Here is a 20,346-nt window from a genome sequence, read left to right as displayed (position 1 = left end):
CCAGGTCTCCCGTTGTGTGCAGGCCCTCTGTGATCCAGGCCCTCCCAACCTCTTGCTGCCCCAAGATGTGCCATGTACCTCTAGACCTACAGGCCTTTGTTCATGCACAGTCATCTGTATGTAAAACTTGTCCATCCATGACCCTCACTCTCATCAGTTTATGCTTATAAGAAAATTCCATCCATCTTTGTAGCCCAGCTCCAAGGACAGGCTCTCCAAATACCCTTCTCCTCCTGCCATCCCCCATAAGTCACCTGGCCCTCTGCTTCTCCATGTTGAGGGTGATAACAAAATCATTCACCAAGTGCCACCCTCTGTATGCAGCAAACTCCTAAAATCTCTAATTCATATTGAGCACACAACGTAGTGAAAGACACAGACAAGAAGCTCAGTTGAGTAGACCGGTGAGCCCATAACCCCCTTGTGATGAGGACTCTAAGCTTGTAGCCCAAGTGAAAGAGATGGAAGAAAATGAACAAGTAGAAAATTAAACTTCCAATTCCAAAGGTAGGACCGAGTTTCCTCTACCTTTATCCTCTGTGATAACACAACAAGATCTAGGTGGCCATAATGTCTACAAAATGAAGGCCCCAGATTGTCGCTGAGGATGAAGAGATTTGATGGCTTGAATTAGCCCCCCAAAGAGTCCTGGATTCTCTGGGGAATGCCCAGGACTTCATTTCTCAGGTCTCCCCACACATAGGCTATGAGAATGATAAAAGACAGACATTATCTACATTCTAAATACATGTAGGTTAATGAAAAGATCACTATTTTCTGGTAATCCATAATTCTCCCAAGATAAAGGACTCCTTCCTGTATATTCAAGAGCCAATAGCCACTTGGACTGGAGTGGCCTTGGTTTCAGCTCCTGGCTGTGTTTTGACATTTCAAATTTGTAGAGGTCATGTGTGCAGCGGGAATGGCTTGCTAGAACACTGATGATAATATTCCTGGCAGGCTCAGGCGCTGGAAATTCCGGTTTCAAGATATCTCATTATCTGCAGGTGCCATAATGGGAAGCTGAATGCAGAGCTGTCAATCATAGAGGAACATTTGGAAACGCAGCAGCCACATAAAAGCGTTCCCTGACTTACCCCCTCTGCTCGACGAAGGGAGGAAGGAAGCTCAAAGAAATCGTCTTGCAAGCAGTTCAGCGGCATCAAGAGGAACACAGCGGACTGAGTCATCTGATGTATATGGTGCCCACTCACAGGCCCCACAGAGCGCCTGCCTGTCTCCAAAACTGAGCCTCAGGAAGGCATCCCTGCCTACAAAGGTGCTGTGGGTCCTCCTGCCTCTTGACCTTGGGGTTTCACCAGTAAAGCCATGCCATGAAGGCATAGTCTATTCACTTCCAGATGCTATATGTAATTCTAACTAACCCAGAGCCTGACAGGTGAGGCGGGGGCTGGGGATGTGTAGGATGGACATTCGAGAATACAAGGTAGTTTTGTCACATGCAGATGGTCCAGGGCTTTGGGGGGACTGGGGGATGGTGGAACCCTGATGTTTTTTCTGTCCTTGCTATTTGGTCCCACATTAGGGGAGCCAGTCTTGAGACAATCTCAAGAATTTTCAAAACAAAATTCAATTTGATGGGCTGCAATTTATTTGAAAATAAGACCTCTGGTCTGAAATACCAGCATTCATAAATGGAGCTGGTAAGTGGAGGGCACAGCACCGTCACTGAGCAAGGTTGCAGGGACTGACTTCTGTGTGGCTGGCCGGTGTTGGTGGTTCCCGAGTACCTTAAGAACAAGACTTAGAATTAAGGGATTTCAGAGCTGGAGTTTTGCAAGGATCCATGGACAAGAATGAATGAACTTGTTTCACTTTCACTCAGTGTGAAAATAACACACACAGATTAAAGACAGAGCCACCAATGCAGACAGCTCCCAGGACAGACAGGAATTACACAAAGTGTGGGGGTCTGGGCAGGGCCCATCGTGAACCCAGGGTCAGGAGCTCCTTCTATACCAGCACATGCTACTCAACTCCAGCCAGTTTTGGCCAGGAAGCAATGACTGGCCACAGCTGCCAACCTCTCAAAAGCAGTTGGAAATTCAAACTCTTTTTGAAAAATTTCTAATTTATCTAATTCAGTTTTTTTTTTTTTTTTTTTTTTTTTTGAGATCGAGTTTGGCTCTTGTTGCCCAGGCTAGAGTGCAGTGGCGTGATCTCTTCAGTGGCTCACTGCAACCTCCACCTCTCGGGTTCAAGCAATTCTCCTGCCTCACCCTCCCAAGTAGCTGGGATTGCAGGTGCTCCCCACGACGCCCAGCTAAATGTTTGTATTTTTTGTAGAGATGGGGTTTCATCATGTTGACCAGGCTAGTCTCAAACTCCTAACCTCAGGTGATCCACCCGCCTCAGTCTCCCAAAGTGCTGGGATTACAGGCCTGAGCCACTGTGCCTGGCCTTAATTTAGATTTTTAAGAACAAACAAATGACTGTGATTTGGATACTTCCAATTTACTACATGTCCGGTAAGAACTAAAAAGTAGTTTTCCAAATGGCAGAGTATCAGTACGTTATCTCTATAACCGGCAGCCAATAATTATATCCCAGATCCTTTTGAATTTTTCCTAGAAGAGGAAGTGACTTTATTTACATGAATGGCTTTCCTTTCACATAGTTTAAGTAATTTTATTCCTAAATGAGTCCTTCTTTCCTTCTTTTCTTCCTCCCTCCCTTTCTTCCACCATTTCTTTCTGCCTACTTCTTCCTTTCCTCCTTCTCTCTGTTTCCCTTTCTCCCTCCCTTTCTTCCTTTCTCCTTTCATCCCTTCCTCCTGCAGAGGTGTTGAGCTTCAGCTGCGTTCCTGAGCCCTGCCGGGTGTTGTCAGAACAAAGATGAATAAAGCCTTCCTTAAGAACCTGAGTCCAGTTGGCAGGAGAGATCAGAGAGGAGGTATTAGCCGTGCTCCTGACCCAATGAGAAGAGGCTGCGAGACACTAAGAGGGTGGTGATTGTTTGAGGACGGCACCTCTGTCATTTGCTCCTGAGGACAGCATAGGCAGGAAGTGACCACCATGGAAAATATACGAATGGTATTTGTTTACTCCACAGTGACATTCACAAAGGTCACTTACAACATGCTTAGGAAAAGGTTACTGATTTGGGGAATGGGATATTTACGCTGTGGAAGATGAGGTTCCAGGGAAGGGTAGGGATGGAGGTGAGAAGAAAGAGAAGATGGGAAGGCTTTTCTTACCCTCCTACCGGGCTTTCCATGGGAAGGGGAATCAGCCTTGCTCTATGATGCCGGACAGTTGATAGGATGGAAGCTTAAGCCCACTGTTCAATCCTGAGAATTTGGAAGCCAGCAGACCTAGGACCAAACCCCAACCCGACCACTAAGTAACAATGAGATCTTCAACAAATTGTCTCTTTGAACCTCAGTTTCCTTCTCTGTAAAACCATCCCTGTCTCACAGTGCTGTTGATATAATTGACAAAGATGATATGTGTGGAAGGCTTAGCTCAGTGCCTGGAATGCCAAAAGTATTCAGTAAGTGGAGAAACAGAAAGTTCGTCTTTATATTAAGTCAAAATCTAACAGTCAGCTGTCTAAACAGGAAGCATGGCTGCATGCGGAAGTAGTGAGTTCCCTATTATTAGAAGTGATCAAGCGAAGAGTAAGTGACTAGTTGGCGGGGACCCTTGTCTTTATATAGGGCTTGAAGAATATTTATATAGCTTTAAGTTCCTTTTCAATTTGGAGCCTCCGGGATGCTTAGAAAAGAACTGGGTACCCTAAAAATGTAACCTGTGTGTGTGCGTGTGCCAGAACACGTGTGCATGCACGCCCACGACAGCCAATGGGATTTCTAACTATTATGGTAATTTTTTAAAGAAATCAAATGAATGAATAAATAAAATAGCTTTAGTTTTAAATTTCAATATCAGTCACAGATATTTGACTGTCCCTTTTCTCCCCTGTTCACTTCCCAAAGCAAGCAGACCCTGCGTCACATCTTCATGAGATCAAGAGGGGCTACAGCAACCACAGAGGCCTAGAGTCCCCTGGACTCACCAGCTGTGCCAAGGGAAGGGTGCAGTTCTTAATGGTGGCAGCCTGCTGGAGAGGAGGGCATGTCCATGCCTTCTCTATTTCTCTGTGGACAATTTTATTTCCCTTTGTATCTGTCCCTGATGATGACTTGCCTGGGCACCATGTTGGATTGCTCTGTGGTGAGCCATGAGGAAAGCACTTTACTATATAAGAAAGAGAGGTGGAGGGATGTCAGATCAGTTTTTGGTTCTTTCCACTCTCTTTGAGCCTTGGATGTCGTTGGCTTATGCCTCCCTTTCCTTTTCATGTTTTATACTCTCCTTTCTAGGCTACTTTCCTGCATTGACAGGTACATCGGTGACCGAAAATATGTAAGTTGTTTGTTGCTAAGATGTTTGCATGTGAACAAGAGTAAAAGTTGAGGCCATCATCACATCCAGTGGTGGAATTTCTGGTTGGCAGGGGAGATATTTAAGGAAATTCACTGGGAGAAAGAAACCAGAACAGGGTACTTGCTAAAGCTTTGATTTGAGTTCCCAAGAGACCAATAGAAGAAACCATTTAAAGATTATTATTATTATTATTATTTTATTATTATTATTATTATTATTCTATTCTATTGGTTGGGTTTTACTCTGATGTTTCAAGAAATTGTTCCTTTACTTAAAATTGTATACAATTGGATTTATTAACTAATTTTCATCCAAGAAGAGCCATCCCAGGGACTCTTTGGATGTTGATCCAGTGAGAAGGGTGTGAAGGGGAATTCTCAGCCTCCTCTTCTCTCCAAAAATCCTTCTTCCACACACTCTATCCCCAGCCCCATCTCCAAAGTCTATTCCAAAGGTGGTCTGTTGTGCCCCATTATATCTGGAAAGATACCTGGAGGCTGAAGAAAGTATTTCCACTTTTGCTTGTCTTTATTTCTCCCTTTTTGCATTTTCAAAAAAAAAATGTGTTAAAAGAGTGGATTCCGAGTATGCTTTCCATCTAGCCGCATGTGCTTAAGCAAGTTATTTAACACCTCTGCACCACAAAAATGAAGCCAATGGTAACTAGCTCGGAGAGCCACTGTGAAGAGCAGGTGGCACAAAGTGGGGAGCCTATATCGTCATCAAGTGCAAATGGATGAAGGTCACTCCCCTCTCCCCTCTCTCCCTCCCTCTTCTCTTTCTCCCTCTCTCACTGCCTCCCTCCCTCTCTTCCATCCTCCTTTATTTGCCTTGTTCCCCTCCTTTTTCCTTCCCTCCCTCCCTTCCTTTCATCTTTCCTTTCTTCTTTCTCTCTTTCTTCCCTATTTTCAAGAAGAATTAATAGAGACTGGACACGCTGACTGGCACCTTTAATCCCAGAACATTGGGAGGCTAAGGCAGGAGTATCATGTGAGGCCAGGAGTTTGACACCAGCCTGGGCAGCATAGTGAGACCCTCTTCTCTATAGAACATAAAAAATGTTAGATGGGCATGGTAGCACATACCTATACTCCCAGCTAATCAGGAGGCTGAGATGGAAGGATCCCTTGTGTTGGGGAGTTCGAGGCTGCAGTGAGCTGTGATCTGATCACACCACTGCACTCCAGCCTGGGCAACAGAGAGAGACTCTGTCTCTAATAAAGAAACAAAAAGAGGAATGAATAGGATACTCCAATGCCAGCCAGAAAACAAGATCAAATAATCATTATGCTCTACCGACTGATCAAGAACCTGAAACTATGTCATCTCTTTATATCCACGTGAGATGTGCAGTGCTAGAGAATGACACGGCCACTTCTCACTCAGCCTCAGCACCCCCAGCTCACAGGCTGCTGCTGCCTCCTCCCCTGCCCTCAACCCAAGAGCAGCCGAGCCTCAGAAGGAAACCTCAGAATGCGGGGCTCCAGGAAGGAACGCTCTGCAATATGAAAACCTTCCCACGGAGGCTAACTGACACACATTTTACTTTTAAATGTTTAAACGGATTGATTCTTTCTGACAACATTTTCTTAAAGACTTTTTTCCCCTCCTAATGAATTTGAGTCTTTTTGAAAGGCCTCTGATTGACAGAGCCACAGATTGACAACTTCAAGTTTCTCTGAAGACTGAGGGTTTGCAGCAGCCTGTCTGGTCTAGATGAGCAGGGAAGAGAGGAAAGGCAAATACCCAGGCACTTTATTTTGATTTCGGAATATGGCCTCAGTTACCTGGTACTGCTCTCAGGAATTATAACTTCTTCCTGTCTGAGTTGCTGATGCCCCACATAGCAACATTTTGGTCAATGCCGGACAGCATGGACCACGATGGTCTCATAAGATCATAATAGGGCTGAAAAATTCCTATCTCCTGGTGACATTATAGCCATCCTAAGGTCATAGCACAAGGCATCACTCGCATTTGTGGCCATGTTTGTGTGAACAAGCCTATTTCATTACCAGTTGTATGAAAGTCCAGCACATATCATTATGCTGTAGACTTTAGCAACGTTTTGCACAGGATAGCAATGTTTCGGTCAAAGATAGATAGCAGCTACCACGGTGTTCTCATAAGATCATACTGGGGCTGAAAAACTGATATCTCCTGGTGACATTGTAGCCATCCTTAAGTCAGAGCTCAAGGCATCACTGGTGCTTGTGGCCATGCTGGTGTTAATAAACCTACTGCACAGCCTGTCATATGAAAGTCTAGCACATATAATTATGTTCTAGACTTCAGCAACTCTTTGCCTAGGTTAGCAATGTTTCAGTCAAAGACAGACAGCATATACCACGGCAGTCTCATGAGATCCTACTGGGGCTGAAAAATTCCTGTCTCCTGGTGACATCGTAGTCATTCTTAAGTTGTAGCAAAGCATCACTTGTGTTTGTGGTCATGATGATGTGAATATACCTACTGCACTGCCCGTCGTGTTAAAGTCTAGCACATACAATTATATACAGGACATAATACAATGATAATGAATGACTGTGTTACTGGCATTCGGATTTACCATACAATAATTTTCATCATTATTTTAGGATGTCCTCCTTCTACTTATAAAAAAAAGTTAACTGTAAAACAACCTCAGGCACGTCCTACAGGAGGGATTCCAGAAGAAGGCATTGCTATCACAGATATCGCAGGAGGTGACAACTCCATGTGTGTTGTTGCCCCTGATAACCTTCCAGTGGGGCAGGATGTGGAGGTGGACGACAGTGATATCAATAATCCTGACCCTGTGTAGACCTAGGCTAATGTGTGTGTTTGTATTTTTGTTTTTAACAAAAAAGTTTAAAAAGTAAAGAATAAAAAAATTAAAAAAAGTTAAAAATAAAAAAAAGCTTACAGGATAAGGATATAAAGAAAGAAAATATTTTTGTACAGCTGCCCAATGTGTTTGTGTCTTATGCTAAGTGTTATTACAACAGTCAGAAAGTTAGGCCAGGTGCAGTGGCTCTTACCAGCACTTTGGGAGGCCGAGGTGGGCAGATCTCCTGAGGTCAGGAGTTGGAGACCAGCCTGGCCAACATGGTGAAACCACATGTCTACTAAAAATACAAAAATTAACTGGGCATGGTGGTGTGTGCCTGTAATCCCAGCTACTCAGGAGGCTGAGGCATGAGAATCACTTGAACCTAGAAGGCAGATGTTGTATTGGGTCGAGATCACGCCACTGCATTCCAGCCTGGGTGACAGAGCAAGACTCTGTCAAAAAAAAAAAAAAAAAAAACCACACACACAGAAAAAAGAAGGAAGGAAGGAAGGAGGGAGGGAGGGAAGGAAGGAAGGAAAGAAAGAAAGAAAGAGAAAGAGAGAAAGAGAGAGAAAGAAAGAAAGAAAGAAAGAGAAAGAGAGAAAGAGAGAGAAAGAAAGAAAGAAAGAAAGAGAAAGAAAGAAAGAAAGAGAAAGAAAGAAAGAAAGAAAAGAGAAAGAGAGAGAGAAAGGAAGAGAGAGAGAAGAAGGAAGAGAGAGGAAGGAAGAGATAGAGAGAAAGGAAGAAAGTTGAAACAATTAAAAAGTTTATAAAGAAGTTGTAGTAAGCTAAGGTTAATTTATTATTGAAGACATTTTAAAAAATAAATTTCGTGTAGCCTGAGTGTACAGGTTTATAAAGTCTACAGTCGTACAGCAATGTCCTAGGCCTTCACATTTACTCACCACTCACTCACTGACTCACCCTGAGCAACTTGCAGTCCTGCAAGGTCCATTCACGGGAAATGCCCTATATAAGTGTATCATTTTTTATCTTGTATACCATATTTTCAATATACATTTTTTGTGTTTGGATATGTTTAGGTACACAAGTACTTCCCATTGTGTTACAATTGCCTGCAGTATTTGGTATAGTAACAATGCTGTACAGATTTGTAGCCTGGGAACAATAGAATATACCGCACAGCCTAGGTGTGCCATCTCGGTTTGTGTAAGTCTGCTTTATGATGCTTGCACAATGGTGAAATCGCCTAACAACACATTCTTCAGAAAGTATATACCCTTGTCATTAAGCAATGTATGACTATGATTACTTCAGAGTTTTGTGTATTCAACAAACACTTCTTGAGTCTCCTGGATTTGTATCATGTATGATGATGACAAGATGAAAAAAGTCAGTTAAAAATGATCCCTGTCCTCAGGGAGTTCAGTCTCACCAGGTAACTAAGCCAGCTGCAGAGAGTGATTCTCCCATGGTGCAGTAGTTCCTGGACTTGGCCCGATTGAAGGTCTGTTAATGGGAGCTAAGCCTTCAAAGAACAAGACTGTGATGAGCGAAGAGTGCCAGGGAAGGGCACTTCACCTGTATTTATACCTTTGCCCGGGGGGTTACTCGAGGCCCAAGAGCATGGCCCGTTCAAAGGCAAGTTCTCCCTCCTGGCTGGGGCCAGGTCTCTGGAGGTTGCTGTAGCATCCAGGCTTGACCATTACTAGGTCAGAGGATCAGGAAAGTCCCGAAGGGCATGTTGACATGTTTCAGATTTATCCTAAAGCCAGGGGAGAGTTAGTAAGCATTTCCAAGGAAGAAGGCAGAATGTGCCAACCTACATTTAGAAAGCCATCTCTGGTGGTGCCATGGTGGAAGGCACACTGGAAAGGAGAAACACCAGAGGCAGGATGGTGAAAAGAGCAGACAACAGCAAGACCACTGAGTGTGATGAATGGCATGGACTTGTAGTGTAATTGTGTTAGGGGTGGGTAGATGCCAGAGGGCTCATGGAGACACTGTGGTTTCTTTCTTCCGTCAACCAAGTCAGAAACCAATGAGACTAGACAAGATCATGTTGATTAAGGTGTTACCTGAGCATGCAAAGAAAGGGATGCAACTGATAGAACTTTGAGTTTGGTGTTTAAGAGCGAGAACAGGGCTGATGTTGCTTCAGGTTCTATTTAATAACGAGATGAATCTGGACACTTTGGCTTAGCCAGTTATTCAAAATGGAACTGCATGAATTGGTATTAATCCCATAGATTCAGACTCGGGTGTCAGCCAGCCTAGACTTTAGATTCACACCTTATTCCATGTCCACCTCTATCTTCCATTCTCCTGTCATTTCATTGTCTTATTGTTTCACCAAGTTGACCAGTCACATTTGTCTGACCAGGGTGAATCTTTGCTTGGGAGGAGAGTATCTGTAGCGTGCAATTTTCCTACATGCACGTCGCTGGCCACAGAGCACATAGGGGTTCAGTGCATCACTATTTTCAGGGGTGGGAGGTCTGAGGAACTTTCCTGGATCTATAGGTTCTCAGGAGTGCCTGTCCTCAACAGAGGCTGGAATGCACATCGGTGAAGGAAGGCCTCTGCTTTCTCCACATTTTGGGGTGAGTTGTTTTGTTGGATCAGACATAGTGAGATCATCCAGTGTCAGTTTTTAATTTATGGCATTTAATTACGCATTTCATTTGCAGCAATTAAAAAAAAAAAGTGATCCACACACTGCCTAGCTTGTGTTGACTGAATTGGTATTAAAAAATAAAAAATAAAAACGGAACTGGCAGGCATCCTCTCTGTGAGGCCTCCAGCAAATACCAAAGCTGTTTTGGAGTCATCTCTGCTCACTCCTGCCACTCCCCGGTTGTCTCTTCCTTCCTGATTGCTGAAGGCTCCTGCCACCTTATCATGGTTTAAAATAAGACGGGGCGAGCAGCATCCCCCTCTCCATACTTTGTGCCTCCATGGGATTTCACCCAGAAATACAAGCAGGGAATCCACTTCCCCAGGAGAAATTCGAAGCAAGAGGAAAATGAGTGGGAAGGGCTCCCACCAAAGGACCCTCATGGGAAAGTGGCCTTCAGAGAACCCTAACGAAAGCTGGGCCAAGATCCAGGGTGGGTCATAGCCTGTCTCCCAGGCAATACTTCAGACAGTGACATGACGAAGCCAGTAAATTACAGATTCTTCCAGGAATGGTGCCAGAGAACTTGACATTTCACATTCACTCACACATTGGCAGCTGTCACCATGGGTAACAAAATGCAGGCACTACCTACGGCTCAATAGGTAGCCCGTCCCCCAGAATTTAGAGGCACCCATCTTAATCCCTGACAGCCCAGTGTCCAGGGATGTGACTCCAGATGCAATTTTGATGCAACATTACTGCATGCATGTAGCAGGAATGGTGTTTTGAATGTGAAAGTTAGGCTTAGCACAGAAACTAGAAAGCAGACAGCTTTGGACTGCATAGGTTTGGCTTCAGATATTTTTGCATTCTTCGGTGTGAGTTTTCTTATACTGAAATTGGGCATTGTCATTGACGAGAATGCAGAAAATTCAGATGAAGGATACAAGGAAAAATTTGAAAACATCTATGATCTCACTGCCCAAATATAATTATCATTATATTTATTATAAATCTTTTGAGAGATGTATAATAACAGAATAATATATAATTAATAAATATATAACACAATATAGTAATATATATCTCACACACACACACACACACACACACACACACACACCCCTTCTTTCCTTCTTTCCTAAATATTACAACGCCATTAGTCATAAGAAACATCATAGCTTCTTTATTTGGGAATGGGGATGACACTAATGGATCGAACAGAAAAATGTTTCAGCCCGCAATAAGATGTTCATTTATCCATTCAATTTCATTCTGATTTGTTCTTCTAAATCACAATTAAAGTTATCAAAAGTTGAATCTATGCTTTCTTTATGTCCAATTACTCTTGGCCGTGAGCAGTGATGCCCCGCTTCCCAGGAACGGCTGCCTCTTCAAATCCCACATGGGTAATCTTGATTGTGATATCTTCAAACACTTTTATGATTGACAGCCTATCTTTGAAGCATATCAAAGAATATTAGGTATTGGTCTGCATTTCCTATTTGATTAAACTTCTGAATAACCTTTTTTCCCCTTAATTCAGTCATGTCTTCTTTGAAGATAAGGGTCTTCTCTTGAAAGGCAGTTGGAGGTTTTAGGCAGATAGATGTTCAATACCCGAGAGAAAGTCCTTCATGAGTCTGACACCTGGAGCTCTCCTAACTGTGGAATTCCTTGGCCTATCACTGAATCTGGCAGTTTACACCACCTTTATCCAGCTTGGGACATCCAGTCTTCTTTGTCCACATGAACATGTTGAGTCCCTTGTGAATCACGGTAGCATCTTTCTAAAGGCATTGTAATTGACAACCACAGGTCTGAGTTTAACTTAACGTGCTCTCTTCTGTGCTGCCTTAAAGTTAATGACTGTCAGCAGAGACGAGATTCCGACAAGCAGTTATGCTCCTGTCCAGGGTTAAGTTAGCCTGGGCATAGATGATAACAACAATATGACATGCTACTCACCGATGCCCGGCTGGGTGCTCTCAGTAATGACTTTAAGGGCCTGTGTTTGAATCATGGCTCACAATTTACCAGTGGGGGAGCTTTGGCAGCTCCTTAAACTGGATTATGGGGACTCCATGAGGATTAAATGAAGAAAGTCACAACAAGGGCTTAGTCTCCAGCCTGACATGTGGCACAGGCTCAATAACCATTTCTCCTCCACTGCCATCACCACCAGTAGCAGCAGCAACTGTTGGTTGAGCGCCTACTCTGTGCCAGTTTGATATGCTGTTCTCGCATTGCTCTAAAGAAATACCTGAGTCTGCGTAATTTATAAAGAAAAGATGTTTAATTGGCTCATGATTCTATAGTGTATACAAGCATGACACCAGCATCTGCTCAGTTTCTGGTGAGGCTTCAGGAAGCTCCTACTCATGGTGGAAGGTGAAGGGGGAGCAGGTTTCTCATATGCAAGAGCAGCAGTGAGAAACAGTGTGTGTGTGTTGGGGGGTGTAAGTTATCCTGTGAACTCAGAGTAAGAGCTCACTCACCATCAAGAGGATGGCCCAAGCCATTTATGAGATCCACCTCCATAATCCAAATACCTCCCACCAGGCCCCAACTCCAGCACTGGGGGTTATATTTCAACATGAGATTTGGACAGTGATATGGTTTGGATCTCTGTCCCCACCCAAATCTCATGTTCAGTTGTAATCCCCAATGCTGGAGGTGGGGCCTAGTGGGAGGTGATTGGATCATGGTGGGCGTTTCTATTTTTTTTTTTTTTTGAGATGGGGTCTCACTCTTTTTGCCAAGGCTAGAGTGCAATGGCATGATCTTGGCTCACTGCAACCTCCGCCTCCTGGGTTCAAGCGATTCTCCTGCCTCAGCCTCCCAAGTAGCTGGGATTAGAGGCATGTGCCACCATGCCCGGCTAATTTTGTATTTTTAGTAGAGACAGGGTTTTGCCAAGATGGCCAGACTGTTCTCGAACTCCTGACCTCAGGTGATCCACCACCTGCATGGTGGGGGTTTCTCATGAATGGTTTATCACCATCCCCCTCAGTGCTGTCATTGCACCCATGAGTTCTTGTGAGATCTGGTTGTCTAAAAGTGTGTAGCGCTTCCTCCCGTTCTCTCTCTTCCTCCTGCGCCAGCCACATGAAGTGCTCACTTCCCTCTTCCATTCCACCATAATTGTAAGTTTCCTGAGGCCTCCCCAGAAGCTGAGCAGTTGCCAGCATCATGCTTCCTGTACAGCCTGCGGAACCGTGAGCCAATTTAATCTTTTTTTTTCCTTGTAAATTACCCAGTCCCAGGTATTTCTTTATCATGGTGTGAGAGTACACTAATATAGGCAGCAACAAATATCCAAACTCTATCAGCTGGTCTTTGTTCCCAGTGCTTTATGTATAGGAACCCATGAAATCCTCACTACTGCCCGATAAGGTAGGTGCTGTTGTTAATCACATTCACAGATGAAGAAACCAAGGCATGGAAGAATTAAGTAATTTACCCTCTATTACACAGCTAGTAAAGGGCAAAGCCAGGATTTAATTAGCTGGATTGGCTCCAGGGCCTAAAGTGCTAAGTATACTCTTTGTCTGTAGAATACATGCACATTCACCTGAGTCTGCATCATTTATGCTTCAATATTATACATCCCTCTCCATCTTCCCCACTTTTCCCTCCTTCTTCCAACACGTCATTTGTCATGGCAGCAGAGTGGCCTTCTGTATAGCAAAGACATAATAGTGCTTAGCTGCTGCTTTGTTGTTGGACATTTAACTCATTTGCAGTGTTTTCATGTTTGAAATAATGCTCTGGCAAAAGCCTCTTGGTTAAGTCTTGATACTCACCTATGTCTATTTTTTTGAAGTAGACTGCTGGACATGGTATTGTTGGGCAGGCGGACCAACCCTCCAGGTTTGTCTAGAGCCAAGGGTTTTCCAGGGACACGGGACTTCCAATGCTAAACTGGGACAGTCATGGGCAAGCCAGAGTGGTTGAGTCACAAGACAATTTTAACCTGTGTTATTTACTGAAATGTTCTGACGGTTGTGCCTTTCCTTAACATTGGGTTGATGGTTTGCTGTCAAGATGGAGAAGGGAGAAAAAGGGGTCTTTCTAGATGGCTTTGGGGAGTGGTCCCAGCCTGTGTCCATGGGATGACCATGGGAAATACGGATATTAGGTTTAAAAGTTATCAACTGAGGTACTGAGGAGCGGATGCAGTGAGAGTCACAGGAATCAACGCACATGAGAAGGATCTTGACAGCAAGGTCGACAATGTCGGAAGAGTCAGAACCAGAAAGGGGCAGGGATGGTATCATGGCCACTGCATGAAGGCAGAGCCAATGTGTCCAAGGATGGGAAAGTATTTGGGGGGCTGACATCTAGAGACCTGCATCAATTTTTGAAGTCAGCAAAGTGGACTTATCCACGCTAGACTCTCCTTTTCTTCAGTTCAGTTCAGCAAACATTTATGGAATTCCTCTTCCATGCCTAGCACTCTGCCCATTACTGGAGGTAGGAGAGGAAACAAATGCCTCTGGGAAGGTCCTTTTCAGGACCTGTGGTACCCATCCTTGCCAGACACCCAGAGTTATTTATTCATTTATTAAGCAAATATGTACTGATGCTGGGAATATGGCACCCTTCCTGGGATTTATAGCCTTCCTCTTTCTCTTGCTAAAAACACTCTTAGGAGAAAATCTTTCAGTTTTGGTGAATGAACCCTTTTCAAAACTAACATTTTAAAAGTATCTCACCAATGAAGCAAAACATATCTTTCCTTGTTAAAAAAATGTTTCCAAACCTAAAAGCAGAAAGGGGAGATTTGGGGGGATGGAGGACCCTGTTGTCCAAGTCACAGCTCATACCAAGGCCAGCCCTTCTAGGGGAATAGGCAAACAGCCTCATAGAACAAAAACATAGGCCTGTTCTTCCCAGGTCTGGGCAAAGAAAAGAGAACTGCAGACCAAGGGCGATGTGCAGGTTGCTAGCCTGAAGGAGTAGTGAGCGAGCAGCTGGATGAGGGCTGGGCTTTGGGCCTTGAGGGCATCCTTCCCTGTAGGGCCCTCCTTAATACTGGACATTCAGGGGTGATCCCAAGCATGTCATTCCTAGTATTTCCAAAGTACATATTTCTGATCCTGCAATTGAAAGAAATAAATTCACTCTGACAAAAGCTAGTATCCACCGAGAGCATCTATCAGGATCCAGGGCTCTGTGCATAAAGCTGTTTTGTTCTAGAAAGGCAGTTGTAGAAATACCTGATTTCATGAAGCTCTACGAGGCAAGCATTAATGCGTCAGTTTCTATAGAGTAGGCATGAAGACAGCCTCCACCTCCCAATCTCCACCCTAAGGTAATTGCAGTCCAGCACCGAGAGGGCTCATTCAGTCTAGCAAATAACCTTCTTAACTTCTCTTCCAAGGTCTCTTCCTGTCCCTAAACCAGGAGGCTGTGGCAGATTTCTTGTTTCTCTCTGGCCACCAGGAGCCGGTCCAATGGCCCATCTCATCCTGGCCCCAAACAAATGCAGAGGTCCCTTTCTCCTTACAACTTGTCTACTGTGTGCCAAATCTGAGGGATGGATTCCCCAGTTCCCACCACAGAGGGCTGGACTTTGGAGAGAGATTCAGAAAACGGTGAGTTTTCCTATGCTGCTGGTATTAATTTTGAAGAACATTGAGTACCCACTCAGGTGAGCTCTCTGTCAGTACTTGGGGACTTGGCTTCGTTACAGATGGTTCATAATTAAAAGTGATTTAGGCTTAGCATGGTCGCTCACACCTGTAATCCCAGAAAGTTGGGAGGCTGAGGTTGGAGGATCATTTGAGCCAGGAGTTTGAGGTCAGCCTGGGCAACATAGTGAGACCCCATCTCTATAAAAATTTAAAAAATTAGCTGGGTGTGGTGTTGCACACCTGTAGGCCCAGCTACTTGGTAAGCTTAGATGGGAGGATTGCTTGAGCCACGGAGGTCAAAGCTGCAGTGAGCTATGATTGCATCACTGCACTCCAACCTGGGTGATAGAGCAAGACCCTGTCTCTAAAAAGATAAAAATTCAAAAAATAAAATGAAGTAAAATAAATTAAAGGGGATCATAGGAGCTGTGTGCAGTCACTCCCAGGAAGATTGTGTACACACTATATCCCATCTATTTGCATTTCCAACGCACCTATATCTTAGAGTTCACGTCCACACTGAGCTCCACTTGTGCTGGGTACTGAGTGAGCCTCCTAAGAAAAGTCACCTGCCTTGCCCATCCCCAAGGAACTTAGAGGTGCATCTCCTCCCAGGCACTGAAGTCAGAATACCAAGGGCGAAAAGCATCTCTCAAAGCAGCAGCAATTTCCAGAGTCCATGGAGCGAGATGCGGCACCATGGGTCCCTGTCCAGCTTTGAGCACATAGTTTTGAGAATGAGCCTGTTGTCCACGGACGGCTCATTTGTTGCAGTGAGAGCCAGGAAATAATGACCATACAGTGATGATTAACATTTATTGAGGATGTATTACATGCCGCATACTGTAAGTGATTGCCCTTCAAACCTAAGGGGTAGAAAGCACGACTCTACCTTCCTAAGCAGGAAACCAGGACTTACAGAGGTGAAGGAACTTCTTCAGGGTCTCTTAGCTAATGAGGGACAGATCTGGGACACCACACGCAGGTGTGTGGCCACCGTGCAATACTGCTTGTCCTCAGCTTAGAGGCCCCCAAAGCCCAGCTAATGGCAGAGATTGTGAATCACTTAATTTTTGTGTGTGTGTTTTAGAATGAGCTATAAATGGCTGGCATTTGAAAATCAAAATCGACATCATCGGAAGTATAAAAATAATGAGGTGGGTGGTAAATGGCACATTGGCGCGTGTGAGCAATTTGCACAACGAAGGAATGGGGGCCATTTAGAGCCAACAAAGAAATGGCTTCTCCACAGTCACAGATGAAAAAAAAAAAAAAAAAAACCAATATTCAGCGTTAGGCAAAGGCAGCTTTTAAGCAGTTTCACTTATTGTTAAGCTTCCTTTTGATTATGGCAAATAAGTTTCCCTTTAACAGGAGATTCTCTTATGAAAGGGAGGAAGGGCGGCTAAAACGAGGCTGGCATACTGGTGCAAATGATCTTTTCAGGCGGCCTGTCCCCCGGCCCAGGGCCCATGTGATCTGCCTTCAAATTCCCTTGGTAGGGGTCTTTGTGGCGCAGGTCTCCTCGGCTGACCATTGAGGTAGCTTATTATCTCCCAGAAGCACATAATGTGTTCACCAAGTGACTGCATTACAGCGAGCCCCTAAATTGTATTTGGACAAAGAATAATTGAACACTGGACAGAATAACAAATGCCCCGGTCAAGTTTGCTTCATGGGTTTATCGTGTTGTATTAACATGATAGAAATATGAATACTTAAATCTTATCTCAGGTATAGTTTATAACTGCATTAATCATTTACTGTATTATATATTTTTCATGTCAGTAAGATTGTGGGGAAAAGATTCAATTTTCACAGCACAGTCAGAGAGTGTGTTTTAGATAAAGTAAGAGGCCAGGATTAAACCACTGCAACATGGCTTTCAATTGCAGGCCCTGCAAAGGGAAGGTTAGCACATGTCAAACAATATTAAGCAGGATCGTTTGGGCTTTGGAAAAATAAATCACCAGGCCACTCAGTGCCGTTGTCGTGTTTGATGGAATCAGGTAAACACTTACAGACTTTTTACTTATATGTGATAGGTCCAAACTAGGCTGGTAGGACTACTCTTTGTCCAAGATCGATGCTCTGTTCTTTGCAATGTGCGTCTGTCGCCGACTTCCTGTGTTGGTCCAGGCAGGTGTGCAGGGGAAGAGAAGGGTTCAAGGGCATCTTTGACCAGGCACTGGACAGACAGCCCTGGGTGGCACACCCTCCTTCAGGGAAGAATGGATTCAGAGAGGCAGTGACAGTAAGTGTTTTGCTGAGGTGCGTACCTCCAGAATCCTGGAGTATGTTTGCTAAAACAGTTGTTGGGGGGTGGGGGAGGGAGCCGCCTTTTCCCCTCGATAGGTGATAGGTACCACATTGGTTCCTGCCTGGCTAAGCCCTGCAGAATCCTGTCAGCATCAAATTAAATCACCACAGACATTCTCGCTGGAGGACGGACGTTTTTCCAAATCGCTAGCTTCAATCCGTTCTGAGGGGCTGGGATGGGAAAACTTGGCATTTTTTAAAATATAAATCTCCTGAAATTTCAGTTCCCCGCGATGTCGTTCTAAAAACTCTGTAAGAGGTCTGTCACGGGTGGCTGTACCCTTTTAGCTTTCCTGTTTGCCCAGCAAAGTGAAGCAGAGGTCGCGACACAGAGCAACTTATTTTTCAAAGTTTAGGAAAAAATCAAAACAGCAGGCCACAGCATAGAAAGGTGAGATGCAAAGACACAAATCACTTCCCAGTCACAAAAATTGCCAAAAAATAGCAGCTTGCAGCTGTGCACAGCAGGGGCAGAAAACATTAAACACATGTTAAATAACAAATAGGAGACTTAAATATAGCTAAAAATGGACCTTATTCTGAATAAATCATGCAAGCTGCATCTTAACCGTCCTGAGAAATGTAATGGATCATGTGAAATCTGCCAAATTTGTATTAAAAAAAAAATCAATAGCGTGTGTGCCTCTGCTTTTAAAATGACATGATGTTCGGTTCAGGGAAGACGTTCTGTGCTTCCGCTGTCCCCCACCCCCGCCACCTCCCACCACCCATAAGACTACAGCTGGATTTAAGAAATTTCACTTTAGTTAAAGACAAGCAAGACATGCATTTGAATAAGTCTATTTCTTTTTTTTTGGTGGATAAAAACTATTTAACATTCACTTTGCACTGCCTTAGCATTTCACAAAATTGTTCCCTCTTTCTTTTGAACATGTAAAGGAGTTGGCTCATCTATTCTGAACCGTTTTTTGAAAACCGCAGAAGTTCATTTCTCCGATACTTCTCATCCATTTTTAGCCTCCACTAAGACATAGCCATTGCCACGCGGTCAGAGAGATTTTCATGCCATCTCCTTCACTGCCTGTCGGCGGGGTGGGTGGGGGGGTGGTGGCTGGGGGCAGGGCATTGCCTTTTGTGACAATAAGGCAAAATAAATCTCCAGGCAGAGTATTCAAATCAATCCTCCTGGCAAGTCTCCTTCTCTTGAAATGTTTGCTGCCTATATATTTCTGTCTTCAGATTATTTCCAAGTCCGTTGGCTTGCCTTCAGCACTTAGGGTCATATTTTGGTTCATCCTGTGTGTGTCTCACTTTGGAGATTAATGCACCTTCATAACGCAAGAGTGAACTGTGATGAGAGACTTTTTAAACTTTGCCTTTATATTGCCACAATAGCACGTGTTTTGCTCCAACACACACGCACTCACACTCACACAAACACATATGCACACATGCGCACACAAGCATGTACACTCACACTCACACAGATGCATGTGCACACACGTGCATCACACACGTGCATGTTCCTTAGCGTGGAAAGGTAGTCTGTGGTTGTACACTCCTAGCTCCCAACAACAGTGGAATTCTACAGCTGTATATATAATTTTTGTTGTCAGTAATCAGTTGCCAAGGAGTTTAATGTAAGGGACCGGGGTATGGTGTGGAGGAGAGCATTGTGATAATGCAGCCTGCCTCCTCACCGGGTAAATAAAGGGGCTCTGTACACCCATGCCGACCTCCGTGCCTGACGTCCCATCCCAGAGCTATCTTTGCATTCGGAATATTCATAATACTCTCTTAGTGTGAACAGCAAATATCTGGCTTTGAGGGCAAAAATATATATGTGTGTAAAAGAGAGAAGCAGAGGGAAAAATACATTTTCAAAACAAGGACCAAGTAGAGCCCTAATGGGAAGCCTTTGAGAGGCATGATTAGCATACTTCTGAGGCTTCCCCTGCCCCAACCAGCCTCTTTTGGCTGCACAGAGAGCATTTCCACCGAGCTGCACTCAGACGGGGGCTCTCCAGAGCCAGTGGATGCTCTAATGTACTGAGAAGTCATAAATATGGAATACGCTGCACCGCTGCTTCCATTTCCTGTATTTCAGGGATATGGGGGAAATTACAGATGGTAGCACAAGTAGTGATTAGAAAGATGGAGAAAGTGTCAAAAAAGAAAAAAGAAGAGATTCTGGTAAAAAGAAGAAAGAAAGAAAGAAAGAAACAGAAAAAAAGCCAGGAAAAAAAGAGGGAAGGCAGGAAGGAAGGGAAGAAGGGAGGGAGGAAGGAAGGAGAGAGTGAGGAAGAAGTGGGAAAGGAAAGGAGGGGAGAAAGCAGGGAAGAAGGAATAAAGGAGGAAGAGAAGAAGGGGGAAGGAGGGAGGGAGGAAGAAAAGAAGGAAGAAGGAGGGAAGGAGGAAGGAAGGAGGGAGGGAAGGGAGAAAGGAGGAAGGGATGAAGGAAAAAGGAGAGAGGGAGAAGGAGGAAGAGATGAAGGAAGGAAGAAGAGAGGGAGGGGGCAAAGAAGGAAGGGAAGGAGGGAGAAAGGAAAGAAGAAAGGAAGAAAGAAAAAAGGGAAGGAAGGAGGGAGAAAGCATTTGCTGTTCCTTTCCAACTCATTTTGCATC

The sequence above is a fragment of the Macaca nemestrina genome, chromosome 20, assembly GCF_043159975.1.
Source record: "Macaca nemestrina isolate mMacNem1 chromosome 20, mMacNem.hap1, whole genome shotgun sequence".
In the NCBI taxonomy this organism is placed as follows: domain Eukaryota; kingdom Metazoa; phylum Chordata; class Mammalia; order Primates; family Cercopithecidae; genus Macaca; species Macaca nemestrina.
Note: the sequence above shows the minus strand (reverse complement) of the source record.